At 38.5% G+C, this 12,052-nt stretch overlaps 1 protein-coding gene across 3 annotated transcripts in view; it reads right to left on the bottom strand.

Moving 5' to 3' along the window:
* The window catches only part of LOC126485920 (CD63 antigen-like), a 436,694-nt gene that overhangs the window by 17,137 nt on the left and 407,505 nt on the right, over positions 1-12,052 (bottom strand). The window contains exon 1 of one of the 3 annotated variants that reach the window (XM_050108912.1): positions 68-192. The exons of 1 other annotated variant lie outside the window; for it this stretch is intronic. The gene's annotated coding sequence lies outside the window, so the exon portion shown is untranslated. Of the gene's footprint in view, positions 1-67; positions 193-12,052 lie in introns of those variants that run through there. One more of the 3 variants, XM_050108913.1, reaches the window with a different exon arrangement.

Raw genomic sequence — 12,052 nt, forward strand, 5'->3', positions numbered from 1 at the left:
AAAACCAGTATATAGAAGAGTTGTAATAAGCCACATGCATACAGTACATCCCAGATAAATTTCTTACTTAATGTATTAACCTGATAACACTACAACACTTTACAACCACACTGCCCAATTCGCAGTCCACTACGAACTGTCAGGCCGCTCTCGCGATCCCGTGATGCCGTTCACGCAAGAAAACGGAGTGACGTATTCTTCCGCGAATCAACATCTCTGATACGCTGTTTACTCGTGTAATTCAAAGGGGGAGAGGTACTTCGTGGGTAGTTAACTTGGAAACCGACAGCAGGCAGCTATACCAGTAGAAAACTGCAGATAATTGATTTGAGGGCAATTTTGTAATGTTTGGGCACTATCTCTCATCGCGTAAATATTCATTTCACATGCTTACCTTAATCACGTGAGTGCCCACAAAAGTTGGAAAACGATGGCTTGTTCGATGTTATTGTTGATGACGTTCGTAACTTTTAAATTAATACATCTATTCGTTTCTTTCTTTCTGTGCAACAGTAGTTAGGACTTTCATTATTATTTGAGGCAACGCGACACATCGTTGTTTCACTAGTGAACTAATTGTTCAAATTTCTGGCATGTCTTGCGTTCGGAAACAGTTTTCTAAAACGTAAGAATGTTTATAGATATGGAGGTCAACTACTCTTTAAGTCTTGAGTGTCCATTTATCATTACCATCACTAAAATCGTACATCTATGATTTTTCTGACTGATTTTTGTGGCAATGGAATGTATGTTCCGGCCATTGTCTACGGCACATATGCCCATTGTGTGTGACAGGCCAAAGAAAACAGCAAATGTGCGTCACAAATCACGTACAAAAGAAGCAAGAGAGTAAAAACGTAGATACAATTATTTCGCTAGGCGTTGAACGGAACAGTTAAATTTTCTTAAATCAAACATGTCATCGTTGTTTACACAGGCCAACACTGATTTTCCTTTTTTGATATGACACTTGTTTCATGCTGACTTTGTTCACTCAGATCCAAATACACCATTATTTTTGCCCTGTCACATAGTTTTAGTATTTGTCATTAAAATACTAACAATGCAATATACCCAGTGAAGCTGTTGTACAAATATTTATTTAGAAGTAAACAGCCACATCGAAGTAATTAATTTTCCATTACTTTGTCTTTGCAGATAAAAAGTATTACATATGACGCTGAACACGGCAGCACTTTCCACTGTTATAATGGTGGGAATCAGATACAAATTACTCAATTACGTGGAGCAAGAGACCTAGGAGAGTCTTTCAGTGGACTGTTTTGTTTTAGTTTATTTCTTGAGCTATAACAATGCACAGAGAAAGTGTGGTGAACACTCGAGATATAAGTTATATTTGTGGACGTTTTATAGTCGGCACACATAGACCAGGTACATATCTCATTTAAAGTGACCAGGCGTTCCAATTTGATTGGGATAGTTAGGATTTTTGGAGTATGGTCCCCTTGTCCCCATCGGATTCTGCCGGGATGCTCAAATGGCCCAGTATTATAGAAATCAAATTAAATTCTCAGTCACGTGAGTTCTAGCATTGTGAAAGTATCTGTATTTTATTTCAATGTCATATCCCTAATCTAACATGCCGTACGACGAAATGCGTTTACACGACCTTATATGTGGTGCATTCAAGCTCGAAATCTTCAATAATACTAGCAATGAAGATGGTATTACTCAGCTGCATTTCCCTAGAAGTAACTGAAATGCTTTCATGTGTATTTCATTCGCGTAAGTATTATGGGACATCTAGTGCAGGTGATAGATTGTTTATTCACTTTGTTTAGACTGGAACCATCTTCGCAGTGCCCAAACGCCACTGCAGTTTAAGTGCGGAACTTCAGGAGAAGCAACTAACGTATTCATAATCCTATGCCATAAACAATATAACTCTGTTTTTTATTAAATCAAATTTAAGCAAACAAACTCTCGTACATTATCATTAATTTACTTTTAAAAAGGGTATCCTTTCATAGTAAAGAGAGGTCGAACATACTACGATGTCCTTTGCACGAAATGTGGAAACGCGTCTTCTGTTCCGCATGGCGCGACTTATGACATAGAGTATCGTTTCAAAACGAGCAAATACAAGTTGTACCTTCGAGAAATGTAACGGATTTTTTTCAGCAAGTCGTTCCAAGTGAGCACGAATTTAAACGGCCTGTAACGGAAGGCACACAGGCCTTCCATTTAGTACAAGAGAACCATAGCTTTCATTCAAATGCTAGTAAGTCTAAACTTATTCAAAAATCTTTCGAATCTAAGAACATTTGTGGCCATACAAAATTCGAAATGTTTGTTGTTAACGTGCTTGCTCCACATTGTCGTTATGAATTGCTCGGGAAATGTGTAAAGTATATTGTATTGCTATTGTTTCTGGTGCATCTAAATGACGGAAACACAAAAACCTTTGTTGTTCTTGTATGATACATCTTGCCTCTTGAAGACGTATGTGTGAAAATTCTCCAGTTTAAAGAACAGCCTGTTGAAACTGCAGAGATATAAAAAATACTTTTAGTGATAAAGCTGTAACATTCTGCGAGAAAAATAACATAAAACTTTGTGGGCTGTTGCGAAGAATGACAAACAATATTTTCTACAAATTAAAGGTCGCGGTTGGCGAAGAAGGACAAACAATATTATCCACAAATTACAGGTTTAGCCTAGTCATGACATCAGTGGTGTAGGATGTGCAGTGCATATTATCACTGTGATATTATCACTCGATGGAAAGTGTATCATTCACAAGATTTTGCTCAGCATATGTTATGTCCACGAAGAAAGCATAGAACAATTCTGTAGCCTTTGACGCAGAGTACTAACAGTTAGTTGGATACAGCAGTACCGTACGGTTGGCCTTGATGCTAGCCATCGGAGAATTTGTGGCTATGTAATACCACTAAAATCACATATTTTTGAGTGATTAAGACATTTTCTGAAAACCTGTTTTCTGAAGTTCTTCGCATGTTTTTACATAACGAGGCATCAACTTTTCATGCAAAGTATTGAAGGTAGAAGGACAGCTGTCACATTCGTGGAGGCCGAGAAGCAATTAATGATTTAAGAATAAATATGATAGAAAAACGAAAAACCATATTCATGCTACACACTATAAGAAGTACTTTAAGAAAACTTTAATCTGAGGGGCAGACCATCCGTGAACTTTATGATAGCAGTGCACAATATGCTGAGCAACAGACGAATCAGTTTAAGGCCTTTTCAGACTACAAAGTGCTTTAAGTAAACTTGAATCTCAGGTGGATGTAAATGTTACTGAGTTCACTGAAACCGTCTAAATTTTATGATAGCAGTACACAATATGTTGAGCAGTGGAGAGATCATTTTAATGGCTGTTCAGACTACAAATTGCCTCTTTTGAACTATGTACCTACGTGGGATTAGGTGCAAAAATGCTATAATTATCTTGCAAATGTGTTCCCAAGCTGCAAAATGATTATAATGACTTGTTCCAAGAGTGTGTTAATATGCAGCAGTTTGTCCCACCTCAGGAAATGGAGTATAGAAAAGCTCTCACTGATAAGTGTCAGGTACAAATGTCCCAGCATTCATATCCAATATTCTAACTTGTGAAAATATTTATAAGATTAAGGATTTTATGTTGTGTGTTCCCAGTGCAAATGCAGCTGTTGAGCATGTCTTTTCTTTGATGAATAAGATATGAACATCTGAGAAAACTAAAGTGAAAGTAGAGACTTTGAAAGTAATACTGATGCTGAAAGTGTATTTGAAATACAGTTACTTGGAATTCTATGCCTTATTAAACTTAAAGGGAAGCAAACATTTACTGAATCAAATTCAATCATCACAGAAGTATGGGGACGTGAACAACTGAGGGTGTTAAATGCTGTATGTGGTTACCTGCAGTGTAGTATCCTGTTTAATAACTTTTATGATTTAAGTGTGTTATAATTACACAGTAGGCCCTAGTGGTGTATGTACCTATGTTTTATATTATGTTTGTTGTATTATCAGTTGGTACTCGTAAAAATGTACAAAAATTACACAGCATTGTTTCTTTCTGAGCAGTGAGCAGCTATAAAACTGGTTCCAGCCTTGACTACCACTAACATTGTCACCTTGTGTCATTTCTTAAAAGTGTTTATTTTGCTTGTTTGAAGTTAAAATAGGAAATCAGAATACGTCATGGGTACCTCATAGAGCGTGTAGCGTTTGTGTTTCAGAGTAAGAAAATGGTCAAAGGAAAAGTTAAGGTCCCTTATATTTCGAGTTAAAATGGTGTGGCGTTAACTCAAGAACCACATGGATTGCTGTTACTTCTGTATTTGCGAAGTAAACGGTTTCAAAACAAAGAACAAAACGCAATGATTTATCTTGATTTGGAGTATGCTAGAAAACCTGTACCGTATGTTGCTGGTGGCCTATACCTATCCTTCCTACGAACCTTCAGACATTACATTCTGAATCAAGTTGTACATCAGATGAGCCCTCTGAAGATTCTGATTGGGCAGGTGCCAAAGACATACCGGTACCCTACCATTTCACATAAATGCAGCTAAACGATTTGGTCAGAGATTTAGATCTGTCAAAGATTACTTTAAAACTCTTAGCTTCAAGGCTGAAAGAAAAGAACTTAACTAGCTCCAGAAACAAGGGTAATTTTGTACAGACACACAGAGAAAAATTTGGAACGCTATTTTAGGCGGGAAGACCCATTAGTATACTGAACTGACATTGAAAACCTAATGATCAAGATAGAAACAGATGACTGGATGCTCTTCACTGACTTCAGTAAGATAAATTTAGAAGATCTACATGCAGTACTGAAGCACTGACCACAGATATTTTAGGACCTGAAAACTGCCAACCAGCTTATTTGACTAATCGATTTTTGGCTACTGAGTTTACCCAAAGTATTCATTTGCCATCTACTTTCAATATTGATGTTTATGACAAGGTGACAACTGTATCTCTGAACATACCACAGCCCACTGAAGAACTCAAGGTCAGTGACAAAAGAAATGAGACAATACAGTCAGAAAACATTCAGCCTCATGTCAAAGACCCTCTTCCAAGAAGAAATGTAATGAAACTTAATTAATGTTTCTGACATACACTCTCATCAAAAAACACTCTTGAAGAAGGTAAATTAATAGACGAAAATGAAGAAATGTAATAGGCCTACAGGAAAATGGTCTAGAAATGAAAGGAAGATAAACTTGAAGAGAAAGGTATTTGACTTGGAAGAATCCAAAGGGCCTGAAGGATATGTTATCTATGATGACTCATCTTGTATTCATCAGAAAAATTTATGATTGTGAAGATCTGTGGCAAAAACTCAACAAATTTTAGACATTATGTTGCTAATGTTTTGGCAGTGCTAAAAGATGGAATCCAAGTATCATTTTAGATATGTATGACTGGAACAAAGAAATTTATCCAGACACATGAAGTTTAGTGCAAGTTACTGATGATGTATTGAAATTCGAGGTTAGTTCCATACCTTTTAATATCGCGTTTTGAGTGACTTTATGTTGTTTTAGCTCTTTATTAGCTTTTTGTGTTAGCTTGTGTCTTTAATTTATTGTTTGTACGTCATCACACTGTATTCCATAGGGTGCATCGATGTGTACTTTGTTTCTGTATGTATACCACTTAATGACACTGTTTCAGTTAACTGCAATGCATGGCTCAGTTAACCTGTTGCAGGTGGTTGAGTGGACCACTTGTTGGTCTCTGCTTTTGTTAATTTTTGGTTTAGGCTCGTACTATTTTTCCCAAACATTCCTTACATAGCAACCAAACCAGGAATTTGTTAAACTTCACTTATTAAGAAAAATAAAAGTAGGAAAAAATGAATGTATAAGCTCATCCAGTTAACATTACTCAAAATCTTGAAATCAAAATGACATTATTTAATGCCCCCGCCCCCAAAATAAGTGTTTTTGTTCATCATGGTTTTACAGAACGCAAGGGATTAATGACACTACAACAGAAAAGTATTTTTCACTTACTTCGAATATTTTGCAACGCACTGACTGCTGTGTTCTCCCTGTCAAATACATAGTCTTCCAGCTACAGTATTTTCACATATTCTGAACTAGTTTGTTACAGTATATATAGAACGACTAGGCTCAGTAGAGTTAGCGAAAACACCACCGTTTTGCATTCTCCATTCTCTTTCTGCAGTGACTGAATGGGGGAGTTGAAAGTACTGAGAGACACTTATGTGTTCAGAACATGCAGTAAACATTCGCCTCCATGCTGGGGCACCGACAGATTTTCATGTCAGTAGGGCCATAAAATTTTCTCCATACACCGTGAATTAAGAGTTTTGAGGCCATTGTTACCTGCTCACCATTTGCTTCCATTGGTTTCTACAGTGCACATTTCAGTAACTTGTAATTGTTATACACTCATTCCATTGGCATCTATAGGGCGTGACGATCCCAAGTCACACACACTATATACCTCCTGTTCCTCCTGCCTCTTTCTTCCATTCAGTGATAGCCATCACTCTGCAGTCTAAGGTCATCTCATCTTGCCATTTACGTCAGAGCTGACCAGAAGATCTCAAGTCTTCCATTTTTTCCCGTCATACATATTCTAGCAGGGCCGTTCTGACAATTTGGCCTGCCCACTGCAAAAGTATCGCTTTGGTGATGTTTACTGCTGAGAGTTGCTTAGCTAGCTCAGCTAGTTCTGCATTGGATCTCCAAATCCATCTTCATGTTGCTTAATCAACTATTGGCCCAAAAACTTTCTGTACACTTTATTAATAAAGACTGGTAGTTGGTGCTCTTCTCTTTTCGTCATGCTCGATGTTTCCACACACTACAGTACTGGCCTGATGATTGTGTTGCAGCGTTTCAGCTCGGTTTTTCTGGTCAGGAGTTTTTAAGGATGGAAGTCTTTGGAGGGAAAAATGAACTCTGCTTTCTGCAGTACAATTTATCATCGACATGTCTTCTATTACAGTAGTTTACTTTCACACCACGTCATTTGAAGTTGGGAGTGTTCTTGAAAGTGTAGCTTTCTATATGAAGGCCATCACGTTATTTCATAGTAATGTTCTCCTTTTGTATGATCATGTATTCTGTCTTTTCTTCATTAATTTTCAAGACGATTTTCACGGCAGTTTCATTTAGTTTTTTGAAACGTGTTTCAATTCCATAACTGCTATTTCCTACTAAAACTATGTCATTATATAGGCGAGTTTATTTGGTTGGTTATCTGTGATGTTTCCATTTGTTTCTCTCATTACTTTCTCCAGAAAGATGAAGCTAAGTGTGGGGTAGCGTATCACCTTGCTTTAGTCCAGTTTTTCTCAAAACAGTCTGATAACGAGCTGCACTATGTCACTTTCTCCATACACAATTTGACCAGGCTTATGCGCTTCTTAGCTATTTTGCATTCTGCCATAATCTCCTATACTATTTCACTCTACACTCAATCGTAGGTACTCTAGGAGTCAATGAATAGTTAATGTACATACTGTTGTACCTCCACAATCGTTTTCGAGTACCATTCTGTTAATCCCCTGTTAAGCCCTCAGTATAAGTGGTGAATTTTTGAAATGTTGTACTTTGTAGGCTGTGACTAGTAGGGAAGGCCGTTATGTTGTCCTCAGTGGTGTTCATATGGACCCCGGGACACGTTGGGATAGCGGGCAACGAACACGCCGACAAGTTAGCTAAAGAAGCCACCCGCAAACTGCCGTTGGAGATCGGCCTCCCGGCAACTGATCTCCGATCGGTGTTACGCCGTCGGGTCTTTGGGATGTGGGCCGACGAATGGCGCACCCTGTCTGTACCCAACAAGCTGCGGCGTGTAAAGGAGGCCACGACTGTGTGGGGTTCCTCCATGCGGGCCTCTCGGAGGGACTCTGTGGTTCTCTGTAGGCTCCGCATTGGTCACTCTTGGCTGACGCATGGTCATCTGCTGCGTCGAGAGGACCCCCCTCATTGTCGCTGTGGTGCGCTTATGACGGTGGCCCATATATTGTTGGACTGTCCTCTTTTAACCGCCCTCAGGCGAACTTTTAATCTCCAGGGTGCTTTATCATCTCTCTTAGGTGACAATGTCTCTATGGCAGATCGGGTTTTAAGTTTTATTCGCGCAAGCGGCTTTTATAGGTCCATTTAAATTTTTTTTAACATCACCCTCTTTTGAGCTCTCTCTTTTACTTAGTTTTGTGTTGTGAGTCGACTCCGCCCTAAACTTTTAGGCTGGAGGTTTTAACGTGTTGCAGAGTGGCTGGCTCATCCTATTATTTTCGTGATCAGCCAGCCACAGTTCTCTGCTGTGCAGTTTTAATTCCTTCTGCCTTTGTTCTCTATGTTGTTTTTGTTGCTGTGCTCTGTTTTCCCTGTTGTCTTACAATGGACCATGGGGCTTTTCTTCCCCTGGAGTTTTTCTTTTAGTGCTTCGCTTGACTGGTGGATAGTTCCCCTGTGCTCTGTGTTTTTATGAAACAAGGGACCGATGACCTTTGTAGTTTGGTCCCTTTAATCTTTAACCCAACCAACCTCAGCAATTCCTGCAGTTTCGATTATCTCCTTTACTGTGTATAGGTACTATGGTTGATTTCTTCCACCCATTTGATATTTTTACATCTCGCCAAATTGGTTAAGAATAAGATGAAAGTATTTCCCATGAAGTTTACGATCATCAAATTTCAGCAATTCCATTGGTATTTCGTCGGTTCCGACCGCTTTGTGTTTTTCTTAATTTTTTTTTACAAACTGTTGTGAACCTCTTCGTATTTTGTGCCATTTACAAGAGATTCAACTGCTGGAGGGCAAGTTCTTGCCTGTTTGTTTCCTGCTTTAGGGCAGTTCAGTAGGTAGTCAAAATATTCTTTTCAAGATGTCATATATATCTGATCCAGCGATAACGTTACCGCTGATGTCGCAAACAGCTGTTGTTCGCTATATCCCTTTCTGGTGTTATTTATGCTGCCAAATGCGGATGTTGTTTTCTTTCTTGTCGCTGTAGTGTGCTTCAGGCATACCCTTTTTTTCTCTTCGTAGAATCTTCCTAGTTTCGTTCTGTGTCTCCATGTAGCCATGTCGTAATACTTCGTTTTCCTGTCTTGTGGGCATGCCTACCGGCTAAGAAGCTAGTTTCTACTGCCGTTTAACATATAGAGATGAACCATTTCTTTTTCTTATTTTCTACTTTCGTTAATGTATTTTCTGCTGACGTTTGAATCACTTTCTTGAAGTCTGTACAGAGTCCATTAATGTCTGTAGTTTTACTGTCATACACGTCTGCTGTTGTTTTGTCAAATGTTTCAGATACCGTATGTTGCTCATTTCCTATTGATACTGAAAAGTTTTAGGATTATCCCTCAACGGCTGCACTTCGTACTACGCTGTGCGTCCTTCGTGTTTTCTGTAATTTGTTTTCAAATTTGACTTCCATACATGCTACCACCAAGTTATGGTCAGAGCCTACGTCAGCTCTTCGGTCAGTGGTACAAACAAGCTAGTAGTATAATTATAGCAAAAGCTGGTTTTACATTCCCAAATGTTACTTTCTCCAGCCATTTTCCTTGCTCGCTGTTGATCCCATCATAACCGTATTCTCTTAGTTAATTGGTTTCCTGCCATTAAAAACGTCGTATGGATGACATTTCCTACATTTTGCACTTTTGAACCACTACCATGAGTTTCAACATCGATTGATATGGAATCTACGTCGTGTTCTGGCTCACACGCAACCAGTAGGGTAATGCATAACATAAACTGGTAGGCTGCAGTTTGTTTCAGAATCTAAATCATCTTGTGTTCTATGAGAAATGTGGCATTATTAGGGGCACTTTCAAAATGTTTCCGCAATGTTTCGTCATCTGACTGTTCTCTAAACTGCAATAGGTCAGTAACCGCATTTCAAGTTCGTTTTCCTTTTAGAGGCAAGTCATGTAATGAACGAAACGATACTCAAGAGATAACTGATTTCGACTTAGCGCTATCAACCTGTGCTAATTTTGCAGGATTCTTACTGGCGTGTTCTTCTGCGCTCTTGGTAGGTATTTTTCATCATCATATTAACAAAATTACTGGACTTCTTAACTGCAACTTTATGCCACTCAAGATTCGTACGAATTCTGAGACATTCGTGAAACTTTTTGAAATTTCTGTAGTCCTATTGTGAAAGCGGCATGATGACTCTAAATGCTCTCTTTTACACGATCTACGTCATTCTTGAAATTATACTTTTGGTCAGGTTGTCATGGATTCAGTAAAATCTATACTCTTGGACAGCGTCGGCCTTGGCTGGCAGGGGCACTTTGCAAAACTTCTCCGTGGGGCTTTACCGCTTCTGTCAGCCACTACGTTTACATGCGACACATCTTCCGGAAGACAAAAACCGAACTTCGGAAACCGTTTTTTGGTGTCGCGTTTATATGTGGATGACCCGTAGCGGATTTCCTAGCCCAGTTAAATATGGCGCCTGGAAAACAGCTGTTACAATCTTTGATTTAGTCAGCACAATCGCAATTTATCTTCAATTAGACACGGTGTAAACAGATTCAGTCTCATGTTTCTACTTATCCTCCACTGTGCAAAAAGTCACTCCGTCCATATTAGCCGAAAATTTGTAAGAACGAACGAAACCTGACAGCTGAAGCACGTTTCAAAACCGGTTACGTTTACGTGGGGGCGAAAATCGATTGCGAAATTGGAAAACCGGCACCAGAAGCGGATTTCCAGAATCAATTTTGCAGTGTTTACATGACCGCCCAGAAGCAGTATTGGGAAATGGGTTTAGGAAATCCAGTTTTGGGAGCTCCGTGTAAACAGGGTGAATTACTCCCCCCACTCCCTCCCTATCACTCCTCCGACACAAATATACACCTTTTCCAAATTTTAAAGGATCGGAAGTTTCGTCGTTGACTTATTACTAATATATCAAAAAGCTATTAGTACAGCAGAGCTACTGTTATGTAGGAAAATAATTCACAGGAAAAGCAATCTTAATACGTATGGTAATTAGTAAAATGTTTATAATAAAAACTAACTTACCTATGGGAATCCTTCGAATTTAATTAAATTCAAATTCAAACAAAGTTCACTTCACTGTTCTCTGTACTCACATGAGATTAAATGATTTGTGAGTTATGAACACTAAGAGTTTCCTTCTTTTTATATTTTGCACAAAACGTCTTTTCCTCACTTTTTGATGAGCAACAGAATCATAAAAATTCAATTTTGAAACCACGTTATGCTCCTCTAACAAAATAACAAGTGAAAACAAGTGTTCTCGGAAGATGCTATTGCTGAAATGATTCTTGATTAACTATCAACTTCAAACATGAAAGCTCCTTTTAGAGGAGACGACAGTCACTGGTATGGTTAGGAAAATTCTGTATGCCATATAAATTTTGGGAATTATGTTTCCAATTTCCTTAAAGTATTCGAGTATTAGCACTGGAGTTTCATATGCTTGGGCACCATTTTTCTGAACACTCTGATTTTTGTGAAAAACAATGATTTACAAACGTTCACCATTTATGTGTACACTTATCTCTTTCTCATGTTTTTACATAGCAGTTTCAGTTTTTCGTCCTGTATGCGTCTTAAACTTTATGGAGAAAACAACAAACTGAACATTTCGGAATACTTTCCCAGTTGGCCAAAACTTTCATCAGTTTTTTTAAGACTGTGTCAGCGGCAGGTTTGAAAAAGTCAGTTTCGTATTCCTCCTCTGGAAGTTTTACCCTGCAAACCATGTCGCTACTTTCGTAACCAAACTGCTTCGTCTTCAAGCCAATTTTCCATTTTTTTTTAAATTTTGGCCCAATTTGTAACTTTTCAACTCTCTGTTTTGCAGTTATCTGCGCACAAACAAAATCATCTCCATCGAAATTCTCAACAAAATTCACAAAACTTTCGAGGGATTTAGTTGCTACTTTCACATTCATATTTTCTGCTTGAAGTGCCTTACTTGCTGCGTTAATGACAAAGAGAAGATGGTAGCAAATGACAATGCCTACCAAAAACTCAAAGTTTTCTAATTTGTTCGCAGCTAGCGAGTGTGCTTCACTCTTCGT

This window comes from Schistocerca serialis, chromosome 1 (genome assembly GCF_023864345.2).
Source record: "Schistocerca serialis cubense isolate TAMUIC-IGC-003099 chromosome 1, iqSchSeri2.2, whole genome shotgun sequence".
Lineage (NCBI taxonomy): Eukaryota > Metazoa > Arthropoda > Insecta > Orthoptera > Acrididae > Schistocerca > Schistocerca serialis.